This window comes from Balaenoptera physalus (assembly GCF_965194825.1).
Source record: "Balaenoptera physalus genome assembly, chromosome: 20".
NCBI classification, from domain to species: domain Eukaryota; kingdom Metazoa; phylum Chordata; class Mammalia; order Artiodactyla; family Balaenopteridae; genus Balaenoptera; species Balaenoptera physalus.
In genome coordinates this window covers 53,290,080-53,307,185 of record NC_138901.1, presented here as the reverse complement: position 1 = coordinate 53,307,185, position 17,106 = coordinate 53,290,080, and the positions used below count along the sequence as shown (strand labels likewise).

The 17,106-nt window shown below is 37.6% G+C and overlaps 1 protein-coding gene across 1 annotated transcript in view; it reads left to right on the top strand.

The window, feature by feature from the left end:
- Window positions 1-17,106, top strand: part of UBE2G1 (ubiquitin conjugating enzyme E2 G1) — a 98,328-nt gene that overhangs the window by 48,732 nt on the left and 32,490 nt on the right. The gene's annotated exons all lie outside the window — the stretch shown is intronic.

The window sequence follows — 17,106 nt, the reverse complement described above, 5'->3', positions numbered from 1 at the left end:
AAAGTATGTTTTACAAAATGTGCCCCCCTCCAGACTTCTTCAGAAAATACTAAAAAAGTACATAGAAAAAAACATTCCACATTTTAGGTATCGCATTTTCAAAGTATACCAACAAAGAATTTAGGTTAACATCCCCTTCAGTTTTTCTTTATAAAAGCAATGTTCGTCTGACAAATTTTTCTTGTTTTATGAAATGAAAGTATAAGATGGCTTTCATTTCCCAAAAAAGATCTGTTTTCATTGAGATTACAAATTTGCTCTTCAGCACTACCATATTTATTAATAGCTTTCCGCAATTCACTGGGGGAAATTTGTTGTAGCCTCGCCATCAGAAGAAGCTGTTTTACCAATGATATTTAAATTTGTGCATTTTTGCACTGTTCTTAAACCTCTGAAATAATTCAGGACTTGCTTTGCAATGTAATAACTCTTCTACCGAATTCTCTTCTTCCTCCACTTTCACCTTCTTCATAATTTTGAAGATACAAAATCCTACTGCTATATCCGCATAGTGCTTAGTGGCATACATGCCGATTATGGTTATAAATCTATTGTACCGAGTATTTCTCGGCTTTTCAGAAAGGCACCATGCCATGCCCAAGTCAATGTTACCTTCATTTTTCTTTCTCTTGCATAGAAATAAACACTGTCTTTTATATGGTGGAGGGGGGATGTGGTCATAGTCAAGCTCTTGTCTTACGGTTTTCTTCCCTTAATAAGCTTTATCACTTCCAACTTTTTTGTTTGACTGTATGTCCTTTTCTAGGCCTCTTATGCTCACCTGTATTTTTTTACAGGGCATCCCATTTTCTAGAAGCCATTTTTACTCAATGTGGAGAAAATCGCTATTATGCACAGTATGCCTTTCAGTAAAGGTATATTGCATGTACTCCATTTCTCATCAGGCAGCAGGGTTCTCTCCTTTTGCTAATGTGATTATACATACAAATAAAGTAAATAAATTGTGATTAGAATTAGAGAAACATATCAAGTAGTACCAACTTAAGGAAAGGTTTGAGGAGGAGTTTAAAGCATGATGGTGAGACATACCAGAAAGTGGATTAATAGCAATATATCACTGCTGTTTTCACATAGTCACACGTGTTACCTCTCCTCTCTGGAAGAAATCTTGTATTAGAACTGGAATGGCCTGCTGCTTAGATTTATTTTTTTCTCCCTATGGCACGAGGGGGATTGGGCCTACTTAGAGGAAATAGTAGAAGAACCAGAAATCACGTTGTTTTAATATGCATTTGAGTTAGAACATCTTACATTTATATTACCCATTCCAGTTTTTACTTTGTGCATTGCCTTTTTTGTCTTTGCAATATGAATCCACTTATGTGCACTAAGAGAAGATTAACGCTTGGTCATATGTTAGTAATTTTCCCCTGTCATTCAAGTGGTTACATTTCTATGCAGACAAACTGTCATTCTGATTTATGGACCCTCCCCCCTTTTCCTTTTTTTTGGCTGCACTGTGTGGCAGGCGAGTTCCCTGACCAGGGATGGAACCCGCGCCCCCTGCAGTGGAAGCTCAGAGTCTTAACCGCTGGACGGCCAGGAAAGTCACCTGACTTTTATGACTTTTGTGATTCATGTCTTGCTTAGTCCAGCCAAAAAATAAAAAAATATTTTAACTAAGTTATTTTGGGAAAATGTATATTATATATAAATGTTATATAAGTTTTGGATTTATTCCCCTCTCTACCAATGGACAATTCTGTAAATTCCCAAAGAGCCTGCTTTTGTCTAGCATGTTCCAATAATCTGTTTATTCTGGTTCCCACTTTATTTTAATTATGCTGTTGTAAAAATTGTAAAGCTTCCTGTTTCATTTTGAGTCTGAGTCCAATATCAATATCTGACAGGGCACACAGAAACCCTCTGGACCAATCCCAGTTATAGATACCAGTGTCTTCAGTAAAATCTTAGCAAGTTGAAATCAACAAAATAGTATCGATAAATGACTAATGGGATTCTACTTAGGATTGCTAAGATAATGTGTTCCTATTACTACTCGTACTATATATTAATACATTAAGGAAGAAACAGTCCCTTGATTGTGATGAGTAATAATATACACATATGTTGAAAAGGCATTTGAAAAAATTTGGCTTCCATTCTTTACCTTAAAAAACAAAGCATGGGGGACTTCCCTGGTGGTCCAGTGGCTAAGATTCCGCATTCCCAATGTAGGGGGCCTGGGTATGATCCCTGGTCAGGGAACTAGGTCCCACACACTGCAACTCAAGATCCTGCATGCTGCAACGAAGATCCTGCATGTGGCAACGAAGATCCTAGGTGCAGCAACTAAGACCCGGCACAGCCAAATAAATAAATAAAAACCAAAAACAAATAAACCAGGATTTCCCTGTCAGTCCAGTGGTTAAGACTCCCCACTTCCAGTGCAGGGGACATGGGTTTGATCCCTGGTTGAGGAAGTAAGATCCCACATGCCATGGGCGGTGCGGCCAAAAAAAATTTTATTTAAATAAAAGCAAACCAAAGCACCCCCCCCCCCAAACAGACAAACAAACAAAAACCAAAAAAAAACCCAGAAAACAACCCCAAAGCAAAAAAATAACTTAGGACCTGCTTTAATGTATAAATAATAGTTGTTGGAAATTAGCAGTAATTACATGTATTTTAAAAGTGAGAAATAATAAAAAGATGTATATAACTACTGTTGTTCATATTTTTTGGTACTGTTCTATAGCCCGTGTAGGAAAACAAGACAAAAGCAAAACACAAATAATGGAAACAAAGATACCAAATATGTTGCCGAATGATGAATCTGCTTTAAAAATCCAGGAGAATCAACTGAAAGTTAGAAACAAGAGCAAAGGTAGATGTCTGAGTATAATATTTAAAATTGATAATTTTATTTAATAAAAGAATTAAGAAAAAGATGAAAATCTATAAAAAAATAAATGACAAGAATAGCATGGCATTTCATTGTAATTAGCATATAAAATAAAACTCACCCCACGAGTGAAGTAAGTTACATTCTTGCCTACCAGATTAGAATACAAAATACTATTTGTAGCTGCAGTAAATTTAAAACAACTATAAATAGGGAATTTACTAATTAAAATTTAGCGCATATCCACAGTGAAATATTTTAAACTCTGGGATATATTTTATTTTTTAAATTAATTTTTATTGGAGTATAGTTGCTTTACAATGTTGTGTTAGTTTCTGCTGTACAGCAGCAAAGTGAATCAGTTATACGTATACGTAATATCCCCTTTTTTAGATTTCCTTCCCATTTAGGTCACCACAGAGCATTGAGTAGAGTTCCCTGTGTCATACAGTAGGTTCTCATTAGTTAATCTATTTTTTTTTTTTTATAAATTTATTTATTTATTATTTATTTTTGGCTGTGTTGGGTCTTCGTTGCTGCACGCCGGCTTTCTCTAGTTGTGGCGAGCAGGGGCTGCTCTTTGTTGCAGTGTGCAGCTTCTCATTGCTGTGGCTTCTCTTGCTGCGGAGCACGGGCTCTAGGGCACGGGATTCAGTAGTTGTTGCACACGGGCTCAGTAGTTGTGGCACTCGGGCTCAGTAGTTGTGGCACTCGGGCTCAGTAGTTGTGGCTCGAGGGCTCTAGAGCTCAGGCTCAGTAGTTGTGGCGCACGGGCTTAGTTGCTCCGCGGCATGTGGGATCTTCCCGGACCCGGGCTCAGACCCATGTCCCTTGCATTGGCAGGCGGATTCTTAACCACTGCACCACCAGGGAAGTCCCCAGTTAATCTGTTTTTTACATAGTAGTATATATATGTCAATCCCGTGGGATATATTTAAATTTATAGAAACAATTAAAAAACATGTGCTTACCTGTTCTTCATTTATGAGGAAGACTATGAAAGGACTTCTGCTTAGAGTGCAAGTAAGCACAGGATGGGTATGCATTTTCATAATTAAAAACTAAATTTGACTAAGCTGTCATTCAGATTGATAATGCACTAACACGTAGCTTTTCTTTTCTTTTTTTTTTAATATGAAAGAGTTAAGGACACAGCAAGAGAATTTTGACTTTTACCTGCTAGTATATAGGTCAGATTTGTATAATGAATCATTGGCTCCTGTCTTAAGTAAATGATGAGAGTTTGGATGTTGTAAATATCAGGTGCATTTGGCTCTAAATATCACACAGTCTTGTAACTTTGTGTTTAGAGTTTATCAAGGAAATGAGATTGGAAGGGGACCTCATGTGGTTCAATCAGTGTGTTATCCTAACCTTCATTTGATAGCATATGTTGCTGCATCTCATTTCTTTATGAAATTGTTTTCTTTCATTCTTTTAAAGCCAGTGGAATGCAGTTAAGCCAAACCACTAGTTAGCATAGGAAACATTTTCTGTTGGCTTTGAAGCCAGCTCCTTTTCTTAGATTGCCTTAAGAACTACTTAAACTTTCCATCTAGATGGTCAGTGACCATCTACCTCTAGCCTCAGTGCTTCTTTCTTTTTCATCTTCTGGGTTTAAATCCAGTTTTCTCATGTATTATTTTAGGGATCTGTCCTTCCCTTCAGTTGGAAATAGTCTAGTGTTTGACTGTCTATCAGTCGTTTTATTTGGGCTATATGTAATTTTTGTTTTAAGTTTCTATCATAGCTATAGATACACTGTAAAGCTACTGGAGACTTTGAAATACTTGTGTGTGTGTACAGGCAAAATCAACTTTTATTAAAAAAAGACTCACTGTCAGTAAGCTCTTCTTTCTTTTCTCTTTACCTAAAACAAGCATTTCCCAATCATAAAAACAAGGCTGTGTTGTTTGGCTGCATTGGTCTTCGTTGCTGTGCACGGGCTTTCTCTAGTTGCGACGAGTGGGGGCTACTCTTCGTTGTGGTGCGTGGGCTTCTCATTGCGGTGGCTTCTCTTGTGGAGCACGGGCTCTAGGCGCACGGGCTTCAGTAGTTGTGGTACGTGGGCTCAGTAGTTGTGGCACGTGGGTTCAGTAGTTGTGGCTTACGGGCTCTAGAGCACAGGCTAAGTAGTTGTGGTGCACGGGCTTAGTTGCTCCGCAGCATGTGGGATCTTCCCGGACCAGGGCTTGAACCCGTGTCCCCTGCATTGGCAGGTGGGTTCTTAACCTCTGCGCCACCAGGGAAGTCCCTAGGGAGTTTATTTTTTAATTATTTAGGATGCTTTCTTTCTAGGTGCTCTGTATTCAATTTAGAAATTTATATATGTGTACAACAAGTGAGAGAATGGGACTATCAGTTTGAATTATTTTCTTTTCTTGGTAGATTTTAAGGTAAGTCAAACATTTTAAAAGGAAATGCTGTTATAGGCAAATAGGAAACCAAAGCCAGAATTCAGTTCCATAGTGGAAAGAAGCAGTGAATTTAGAGTTCAGTGACCTTCAAGTCCAGGTTCTACCAATGGCTGGCTTTCAACTCTTGGGGAAAAGGTGGATTATTTAATAAAATGCCTTGGAACAACTGGCTTATCATACTGGCGTTAGGTGGAGGGGAGCTAGATTTATGTCTTTATGTTTACATAAATTATGAAAGGATCGTGATAGTTACTGATTACTTACAATGTGCCAACTGCTGGGTTAGACACTGTACGTGCATGAATGTGTTCCTCAAACACACCTTATGAAGTAGACACTGTTATCCTCACTTTACAGATGGAGGAACCTGCCCATGGTCAACAATTAGCCAATGGTTAAGATAAAACAAAAGATAAGATCATTAAAATAAAAGAAAGTAATCAAGAATGTTTTAGTCTGGGCTTGAGGGAGAGAGGCTTTTTTCTATGCACGACAAACCAAAGAGCTGTGAAAAAAGATTGACTTTTTAAAAAAACTTATACTCCTTGAACTTCTCTGTTTAGCAAAAAATTAAAAAATAACACAAATCAAGAACGTTTTAAAACAAAAATGGCAGTTATAAAGAGCCATACAGCTTATAAAGCTCATCCAAATCAATAAGAAAAGGCTGAATCACTTAATGTAAAAAAGGGCAAAAAATACAAATAGGTAATGCATGTAGGAAGTATAAATTATCAGCTGTCAGCGGGAAAAGGATTATACCCAAGGCTGTGGAGAAATAGATACCTACAGTGTTTCTGGGACTATAAATTGAATTGAACTTTTGGTAGATGATATGCATGTTCCTTTGACTCACAATTCAACTTACAGGAGCTTAGGTTCTAGGTATGCTTCCACTGATGTACAGGACAGTACAAAAAATTTTATGGCAGTATTTAAACGAATGAAGAGGGGGAGAAAGTATCTAATGTTCATACCATACTTAAGTGACTAAGGTATAAAATGATATGATCTTATTTTCTGTACTATGTGGTAGTATACTTAAAATCTGAAAGAATATAGAGCTAGTTATTAATAATGGTTATTTTTGAAGGATGAGGAGGTAGAGTGACTGCTTACAATTTATTTTCCTGTGTTATTTTAGAATAAATGGCTTTTTTCATAATTTAAAGAAAAAGTTAAAAAGAAACCAAGCACTTAGTAATAACCATCACCTACGTTTGATGAACATCATTCCAGATATTTTTAATGCATATATAATGAATGTAGAGATAGGGAGTTATAATATGCATGCCGTTTATAAAATTTTAATTAAATTGGTTGCATTTGACTGAAAAAAAGAAACTAAGATACTATTACAAACATGATTGATGTTTGTTACTACAAGAAGGAATGAATTCCTAAAATAGTCCTAAAACCGAGAGAAGAAAATTACAAAAACCTCTAAATAGTTTTGAGTCTCTTTTAGTACAACCCATTGACGTATTGATAAACCAGGATAAGGGAATAAACACATGCATAAATTCTTTCTTCCCTTTCTTCCTTTCTCCTGACTACCTACCTACCTATTTTTATTTTATTTTATGTTATTTATTTTTTGGTTAGACCTATTTTAACATTATCAGGATTTATAATATGTTTTTAAAAGCTTATAACCATTCATGGTTGTTTAGTTTTAGTCATGTATTTAAACGGTCAGTAAGTACATTGGTCTTTTCACCTTGGTTTTTCTATTACAGCAGTCTTTAATTTCCCAGCAGTTAGTTCAAGAAGTGAAATAACTTATTAAGTCCTTAAGTTCACAATACTTGTGAGAGCTTAATGCCATCCTGTTTCTACCCCTTCTTTATGTTTCACATTTTTTGTATCACACTTTTCCTCAGAATTCTGTGATTGTTCATTCAGTGTTCCTGAATTCCCTGTTGTGGAAGAATCTTGAGGCCAACCAGATTCTACCTACTCGCCTACGTTTGACTTGATTTTTTTCTGTCTGGATGCTCATGATACTGTTTTGCTTTACAGCTCAGTACCTCTCATTTGACAGATGTTTTGGTGGTGTTTATTTTGTACCAGTTTTTTTGTGGGTTGTAGAGTATGTTTTCAGCCTGCATATTTAGTTATTTATTACAGGAGAGTTTCATATGTTTATTTATGACATTTTAATATTATAATCTCTTCAAGAGTATCAATTTAACTTTAAGTATATCTCCTTAATCTATTATCTTTACTCTGTTCAACATGTAATTGTTTACCTTTTCATTTAAGGTATATTTCCTTTTTGGGGGGGGAGACGCTGCTGCCCTCCCAGGGACTATGGTGGGTGGGGGTGGAGCAGCAGGTGTGCCTCATCTTTGTTTCTGGGAACTCTCTCAGTTCTGGCTTCTGACACCGGGATCCTTATAGGCAGCAGCTTTTAAAAAAAATATTTTTAAAGATTTATTTTTTGTTTATTTATTTCATTTATTTTTTGGATGCGTTGGGTCTTAGTTGCGGCACGCGGGGATCTTTGCGGCGCGAGGGCTCTTTGTTGTGATGCGTGGGTTTTCTCTTCTCTAGCTGTGGCACATGGGCTCTAGAGCGCAGACTCATTAGTTGTGGCGCATGGGCTTAGTTGCCCCGCAGCATGTGGGATCTTAGTTCCCTGACCAGGGTTCGAACCCGAGTCCCCCTGCATTGTAAGGTGGATTCTTTACCACGGGGCCACCAGGGAAGTCTCATTTAATGTGTATTTCTTAAAGTTATGACCATGATTTGTTTTTACTTGTTTTTTATCCCCACCCCGCCCCCCCAATTTTTAAATTTCTGAAATGACTGTAATCCCTGTCTTTGTTCTTTTCTAAACTCTTATAGTTTGCCTTTCAGGTTTCTGTTCTTTTATAATATCTTCTTTCATATTTCTGTAATTTCTTTGAGGCTGTTTTTCTAAAGTCTTCCTGGGTTTTTTTTTTTTTTTTTCTTCCTGGGTTTTGATGTGTAGTATTAGGTGGTTGCAGAGAGCTCGAAGTGAATTGGAATGGAGATTCGAGAACCTCATCATCGTGTTAGGGGAATTTTGATGGTGACGCTGTTCATGCAAGTGATTATAACAGGGGATGGTACGGAGATGTAGACTTCACTTTGAGGTTGCTGAAACCTGGAGAAATACAAAAGAAAGCACATTCCAGGGACTTCCCTGGTGGTCCAGTGGTTAGGACTCTGCGCTTTCACTGCCATGACCAGGGTTCAATCCCTGGTCGGAGAACTAAGATCCTGCAAGCTGTGACATGCCCCCCTCCAACCCGCCGCCCCCCCCGCCCCCCGCAAAAAAAAGAAAGAAAAAAAAGCACATTCCATGTATTGATACATGAAGCAGAGCAACTTGCCTAGTTTTATACAAAACAAACAGATAAGGATATAAGAGCTACTAGAAACGTTAATTTGAGTCGTACTTAAGAAAATCAGCATGGGGTGAAGTGGTTAATGATTCTTACCCTCAGCAGTTGGTGGCAGAGTGAATAGATTACCCCATTCATCTGCCTTTGGGGGTGATCTGCCTTTGGGGGTGATCATACCCTGCCAGCCCTGCTGAGAACTAATTGTAGCCCCTGTGTAATGTGACTGAGGGTAAAGGAAAGCTAGGAACCACTGCTATACGGTATTAGAGGGGAAACTGACTAGAGACCAACTGGGACATAAGCTTAAAAATACGACTCTTTGAATGGAGAAAAGGGTACTCTTAGTTGGAAGCGACAGGAATTGAACTAGAATAAGTTTAGACAAAAAAGGAAAAATGACCCTTAACCAAATTTATGGAAGAGGGCAGGTACCAGGTTTAAGGAACTAGAATTCTGTTAGGACCTCTCTTCTTGTTGCTTACTTTTGTTTATTTGACTTCATTTTGGCTTCATTTTCACATATCTGTTTTCTCCTTGAGATTTGAGCTGTGGCTATTGGCAGCTCTCAGGCTCCCCCATGGATTGGGGCTCCCTTTGTTTAATTCTGATTTTAAAAATCCTCAGCGAGATCTCATTCTTTTGACTTGTCAGGTATTCATTCACTCATTTTTATGGCCCTGGGGTATGGGGTACAGAATAAACAACACCAAAACAAGCAGTTCAGTGTGATGTTCAGGGGTGGATAGTATTTCCAAAAAGAAGTATTTAAGGTATGGCTTGTTCTTGAGATTCTAAAGAACATTGTATTCATTTTATTTTATTTATTTATTTATTTATTTATTTATTTTTGGCTGCATTGGGTCTTCATTGCTGCATGCAGGCTTCCTGTAGTTGAGGCGTGCCGGGGCCAATCTTCATTGCGGTGCACGGGCTTCTCATTGCCGTGGCTTCTCTTGTTGCAGAGCACGGGCTCTAGGCACGTGGGCTTCAGTAGTTGTGGCGTGCGGACTCAGTAGTTGTGGCTCTCGGGCTCTAGAGCGCAGGCTCAGTAGTTGTGGTGCATGGGCTTAGTTGCTTCGCGGCATGTGGGATCCTCCCCGACCAGGGCTCAAACCCTTGTCCCCTGCATTGGCAGGCGGATTCCCAACCACCGTGCCACCAGGGAAGTCCCTGTATTCATTTTATAGCCTGTAGTCTAATGAGCAATTTCAAAGGAGGAAAATGGACAGTTGACATTTATTGTACTCTAAGATGGACAGTGTTTTGCATATTACAGTATTGCTCATCTGTCCTGCAACACTGCCATGGGTTTTTTACTGTGCTTTACAGATGAAGAAAGTGACACTCAAAAGAAGAGAAATTACTTGTTTAAGATGCTAAGGGTAGTGAGAGAGGTTGGCATTCAAACCCAGGTTTGACTGACATAATACCATACTCTGTGCCAAACTATGGCCCATATTTTCTCTTGTGAGATGAAATTCACAAGTGTTGTGTCCGCCCCCTCCCCCCCACGCATCGTGTCTTTATCAAATTATTTCTAAAAAATAAATGAGAAGTTTATATAAAACCGTAGACTATAGTGTCAAGGTGTAACATTTTATGTACTGTGGGGAATTCCTGCCACAGCAAATCTTGTCAGAGATACGAGCTGCTGCTGCTGTATTTAAGCACAAGCAACAACATACTCAGGACTTACTGTTGAAGAGCCCTTAGGTAGTAAGTGTTTGAAGAGGATGTAAGCAAGGTGAAACATTGCAGGCAGCAGAACTTCCTTAAGTGCTATTTTAGGAATGTGGTCTGGAATTCTGCCAAGCAAATCCTTTCAGAAGCATGTTGGCAAAATCTTTGCAAGATACGATCTCTGACCTCTTCTGCTTGTCTGTTCCATATTCCTTATGTTTTAGAAGCACAGTGAAAGAAATTCATCTAGGTTGAAAATGTTTTGGATTAGGAAATCAGCTAGCCCTACCTAGCCCTGGCTTATGACATAGTGTAAAGAAAAAATTTCTGATTTTAAGCAAACTTATAAAGTTTACCAGAAATCTGTAAAGGTGATTTAATTGATGCATTTTAAAAAACTTGAGAGGAAATATGAACAAACCATTGGTTGTTTGCTGATACATCACTTTTTTCGATATTGATTAGTTAATGGACGTTTGCAAGACAGGAATATTTTCCCAGTTAATTTTGGTGACTTGGTTTCTGGCGATGTGTGTTTTAAAGTAATATGGCAGTTTATTCCTCTGATAATAAGGTCAAAATTATTTTGACAAACCATCTCAATACTTAGGAAGAGTAATTAGATAGTGTCTGGATAAACGGTTCTATCTGAGATTTCAGCAGTTCAAAATGAAGCCAGCATAAAAATAGTCACTTTACAGAAATGCACCTTACAGCCAGCTGTGTGTTACATAAATAAGCTTGACAGGAATGCACATTCCCCAGAGCAGGAGACTACAACCATTGAGACATAAAGGAACATCATTTCTAGACTATAAATAACAGTTTGTTTTTAGCTTTGTAGCTGTTAGACTTAGTCAACTCTTGGTCTTGGCAAAGTGTATTTACAGTTAAAGTAGCTTATTTTCTTAATAGCCAAGTATAAAATGACATACTTGGGTCTTTGAATGTTGTTATTTTGAGACACCTTATATTTTTGCTAAGGCTCAGTGAAGGTTTATTTTCACATGATCAACAAAATACTGTAAACCATTTTTTTAGACTACATTAAAACTGGTGGGGGTTTTTTTTCTGCATTTAAAAAAACTTTCATGGAGAAAAAAATTTAAACATATAATAATACCAAAGTATACTGACTGTACAGCAAACCTCCATGTGCTCACCTAGCCTCAACAGTTATTAGGTCACAACCACTCTTGATTGATCTGTCTCTGCCCCGTCCCTTGTGATTTTGAAGCACATCCCAAACATCATCATCGTTTGTCTGTAAATATTTCAGTAACTCTAAAGATTCATGTATCTCTAAAAAAAAAAAATGGGAGTAAAAAACCAACACATTATCATTACCACACTTGAAAAAATTAACAATAATTTAATATTGTTAGATCTAGTCAGCCTCTAAATTTGTGCACATGTCATACATTATTTAAAAGTTTAAATTCAGTCCGCTCTGTTGTTTCCTGTTGCAGTATATTTATTGAGGATTCTAGGCCTTGCTTTTTAGAATTTTCCAAAGTATAGATTTTGCTAATTGTGTCTCGGGAATGTTCTTAAACATATTTCTCTGTATTTTCTATAAATTGGTAATTGTGTCTAGGGGTTCTGGTGAGATCAGGTGAGATCACTTCGTAAGTGGTGGTTTATTTATCAGGAGACATTAATGTCTGGTTGTCCTTTCTAAAATGCCTAGGTTAAAATGAAAAAAATGGCAATGTTTCAATAATTTTTCTTTTTTTTTTTTAACATCTTTATTGGAGTGTAATTGCTTTACAATGTTGTGTTAGTTTCTGCTGTATAACAAAGTGAATCAACTATATGTATACATATATCCCCATATCCCCTCCCTCTTGAGCCTCCCTCCCATAATTTTTCATTTTTTAACTGCACCATTTCTATAGAGAGATAACTCATTTGATCAAATAGTAGTTACTGTTTGATTTCCTGACAATACCGTTTGTATAGAAAAGGAAGAATAAATCTTGATTCTTTTGCCTTTTTTTAAAAAAATTCATTTTCAAAATAACAAAATGGTTTATTAGCATCCTGTAATGGGACCAGTTAGTTTGTTGTTTTTTAAGTCACTGTTTTTAAACTCATGGGTTGAAACATATGTTTCAATCCTTTGTGGTTATTAACTGTTGATACTCAGATTGTCCCATATTGAGCCAGTGGGAATCTCTTCAAGTTGGCTGAGTACTTTTAACAAGACGATAATATTATTTGATAGCTTCCTTTTTATCTGGTATGAGATGATCCTAGAACATTTCCTACCCCAGACCTGGAATCAGCCATTTTTCTGAAGAGCCCTGCTCCCGTTAAGTATAACTCATATTTGGAGACCATGTTCTGGGCACTAGGGATGCTCATTGCTACAGAGTTGTCATTTTTCTCGACCCTTTTAGTGGACAGAGCTCAGCATTTTTAAAGCTATAGCTTTATATCGTGAATTCACATCGATACTTCTGATTCAGATTCAGGACTGTAGAGTTTTTACTTTTCATATGTGCTCCCCATTCTCTTTTAGTCTTATTCTTAAATAATGACTATCATAGCAAGCCTGCTCATGCATTATTTTCCATTACTTATACCTATCTAAGTCATTATTCTCAAGGACATTACCTTGTCCTTGATTTCTTTTTTAATTCATGGTTTGTAGACCATTTTGGCCCACAGTGATTTCCAGATTCACAGCATGCATACATAACTTTCATTTAACAATCACTGGCACTTTGGGATTTACTGAGTTTTAAAAATTGAATTATTATATACACGAAGAAAAATGCATGAATATTATGTACAGCATGCCATTACTAGCATCCCAGAAGTCTCTTTCATCCTTCATCCCATATGCCACTCTCATTCACCACTCTGAAAGAAAAAGAAGAAAAGATGATATTGTTCTGATTTCTAATATTATTGATTAGTTTTGTGTGCTTTAGAACTTTAAAATTTTGTTTTAGCATTTGTGATATGAGGGAAAGAGAGCTCTTTCTAGCTCTTTCCAACTCTACTTGTGTCCAGGTAGCATTCAGAAAAAAATGTATCTTTATCTTTGTCACATTCAAAACTTCTCTGTAATGCCTTAGGAATCTAAGAAGAAATCCAAGCATAGGCGCTTCTTGGTTTAAATATTTATCTTAAGTAGGCTAGATTTTTGTGTTTGTTAGCAATTTCCATTTTCCCCCATTATGTCTTTACCCTTTGCATGTTTACTTTCTTTTGATTTACAGTAACTTTATTTGTATTAGGGATATTAGACTTTTACCTATTGTGCTGCAAATATTCTCTCCCAGTCTCTCACTTGTATTTAAACTTTATTGTTGTAGTGGGTTTAAAATATGTTGTGTAGTATAATCTGACTGTTGAGTTTTGTGTTCTGCTTAGGAAGGCCACCTCCACCCAAGAGTATGTTAAAAAATAAATCTGCATTTTTTTTCAGCTAAATTTTATTGTTTGTTTATATTTGGATACAAATACAGTATGAGGTATCTCTATTAACATTTAAATGTGATAGGATGTTTAAACATCTTTCGTTGGCCTTTCCCTTTAAAAAAAAAACCTCGAATTTCATCTACTTATGGCTACTACACTTTTCCATCACAAACTTCCAGAAAAAGTTTCCACCTGTATTTTTCTGCTTCACCTTCTTTTTGTCAATTCAGTGTTGCCGGCATGGCCTGTCTCTGCCTTACCATTGCACTGAAACTAAATACTTAGGCCTAAGGCAGCCTTGCCCTTCTTTTAACTGAACCCAGTAGACTGAATTTAGACCCCCTCTTTCCTGAGCAGCATGTAATTATCGTTGTTGGTAACTTTCTCCTTGGAATGCATCTACTTTGGCTTCTTTTTTTTTTTTTTTAATATTTATTTATTTTATTTATTTATTTGGTTGCACCAGGTCTTATTTTATTTATTTATTTTTATATTTATTTTTGGCTGTGTTGGGTCTTCGTTTCTGTGCGAGGTTTTTCTCCAGTTGCGGCAAACGGGGGCCACTCTTCATCGCGGTGCGCGGGCCTCTTCACTATCGCGGCCTCTCCTGTTGCGGAGCACAGGCTCCAGACGCGCAGGCTCAGTAGTTGTGGCTCACGGGCTTAGTTGCTCCGTGGCATGTGGGATCTTCCCAGACCAGGGCTCGAACCCGTGTCCCCTGCATTGGCAGGCAGATTCTCAACCACTGCGCCACCAGGGAAGCCCCTACTTTGGCTTCTTTGATCTAGCTTTTTCCTGGTTTTCTTCCTACTTCTATCACTTTTGTAGCCACTTCTTTTCTTTAATCCCCCCAATATTGGTATTCTCTAGAATTCCTTCAGTTAGATTCTCTACAGTTCACACTTCAGTCTCTTCCTTGGGTGATGCCATCAACTACTCTTATGGCTTCACTTATCAGCAGTATTCTGATAACCCCAAGTCTCTATCTTTAGCTCAAATTTCTTTTTAAAACAATGTATTTAACGGTACTGATGAACCTAGTGGCAGGGCAGGAATAAAGACGCAGACGTAGAGAACATACTTGAGGACACGGTGGGGGATGGGGAAGCTGGAATGAAGTAAGAGAGTGGCATGGACATGTATACACTACCAAATGTAAAATAGCTAGTGGGAAGCAGACGCATAGCACAGGGAGATCAGCTCGGTGCTTTGTGACCACCTAGAGGGGTGGGATAGGGAGGGAGACACAAGAGGGAGGGGATATGGGGATATATGTATACATAAAGCTGATTCACTTTGTTGTACAGCAGAAACTAACACAACATTGTAAAGCAATTATACTCCAGTAAAGATATTTAAAAAAACCCAAAACAATGTGTTTATGCCCCATAGGTACTTAAAACCAAACCTATCATTATTTCTTTCCCTCACCCCTAAAATCAGCACATCTTTATTATAATTCCCACTTCAGAGAAAAAAACAGACTCCTACCCAGTTGCCCTATGTAGAAACCTATTTATCATTTTTAAAAATTGAGTTGAAATTCAGATAACATAAAACTAACCATTTTTTTTTAAAACTAGCCATGTTAAAGTGTACAGTTCAGTGGTATGTAGTGTATTCACAATGTTGTGCAACCACCATCTCTCTTCAGTTTCGAAACATTTTCATCACCCCACCAAAAACTCCCATACTCATTTATCATACTCTATCTCCATCCCATCCCACCCCCACACCCGCACCCCCCATTTTGCTTTCTGTCTCTGGATTTGTGGATATAAAAGGAGTCATACAATATGTTACCTTATGTGTCTGGTTTCTTTCACTTAGCCTGATGTTTTTGAGGTTCATCTAAGTTGTAGCATGTATCAGCACTTAAATTCATTTTTAGTGGCTGAATAATATTCCATTGTATGTATATATCATAATTTGTTCGTTCATTGATGGGCATTTGGGTTGTTTCCACTTTTTGACTGTTACGGATAATGCTGCAGTATAAACATTTGGGTACAAATTCCTATGTGGGTAGATGTTTTCATTTCTCTTGGGTATATACCTAGGAGTGTAATTACTGGGGTATATGGTAACTCTATATTTATAAACTTTTTGAGGAAATGTGTGTCAATTTTGGCTTATTATCTAAAACCCCCCACATCACCAAGCTTGGTTGATTGATTCTACCTCCTGTGTATCCCTGTTTATTATTCCCACTACCATATACTAAAGGTACACTTTTCAGGATTACTTTAATAACTTCCTTTCTGGTTCCTTTGTCATCACATGGCCTTACTCTTTCACATACTTTTTTTCACATATCTTTCACATACTGAGAGATAGGTTTTTGAAAATGTAAATCTCATGAGGTCACCTCATTGTTTTAAAAACAAAACAAAACAAAAACAAACTCTTCAAAGGCTCATCATTTCTCTCTGGATAAAGTCTAAACTAACATGGCTTCTAAAGGCTCTTTGCGGTCCTTCTGACATGCTCTCTAGCTTCAGCTGTATGGCACCCCCCACCCCCCGTATGCTGATCTCCATATTTCAAGTTTTTGTATATGTTCCTCTGTCTAAGGCTTGCACCTTCTCCACCAAAATCCTTTGTCTTATTTCAGATGTCTCTTCTCTTTTTAGACGTCTTTCTGTCTCTTCATGATTATAATGTGCCCTTCTTTGTGCCCCTCCAAATTCTTGTACTAATGTTGGAGCAGTTAATTGCCTGTTTACTTCTGTGGGAATCAGGAGCTGATAGTTAAGTGCCAGGTGATGCAGTACAGACTAAAAGTATGATTAATAGGAATTTATCAGAAGTCGAAAGAAGATCATTTGGTAAGTTATTTAGGGAAGGCCCCATGGAGGAATTGGACCTTGAAGGAATCATGAAGGTACGGCAACGATCTGCCACTGATAGGTAGATTAAGCCTGTTACATATCCATGGGTCTAGGCTGCGAGGCTCCTCGCTAGAGGCAAAAGGCATGACAAAGCTGAGATAGACGGACACCTTGCAGCGTTGCTTGTGCATTACTTAGTGAGACAGGCAACGGGCACAGTCACTCCTGTAGAAGAAAAGCACGGAGAGAATGTGCAAAAGATGTTTAAAGAACTTACGGTGTATTGACAAAAGTGAGAAGGAATAATTTACTTGATGGGAAGTGTAAGGAAGTTTTCAAGGGTAATTTTGACCATGTATGCTAATTTAAGAATTTACCCTCCTACATTTATAAAATTCCACTAGACTTCTGATGTAAAATGCAACAATTAGGTGATTTCTAGATAAATCATAGAATCTTCCATAAGACTCTTGCATATAGTGTTGGAGAAAATGGTCTAAGTAATA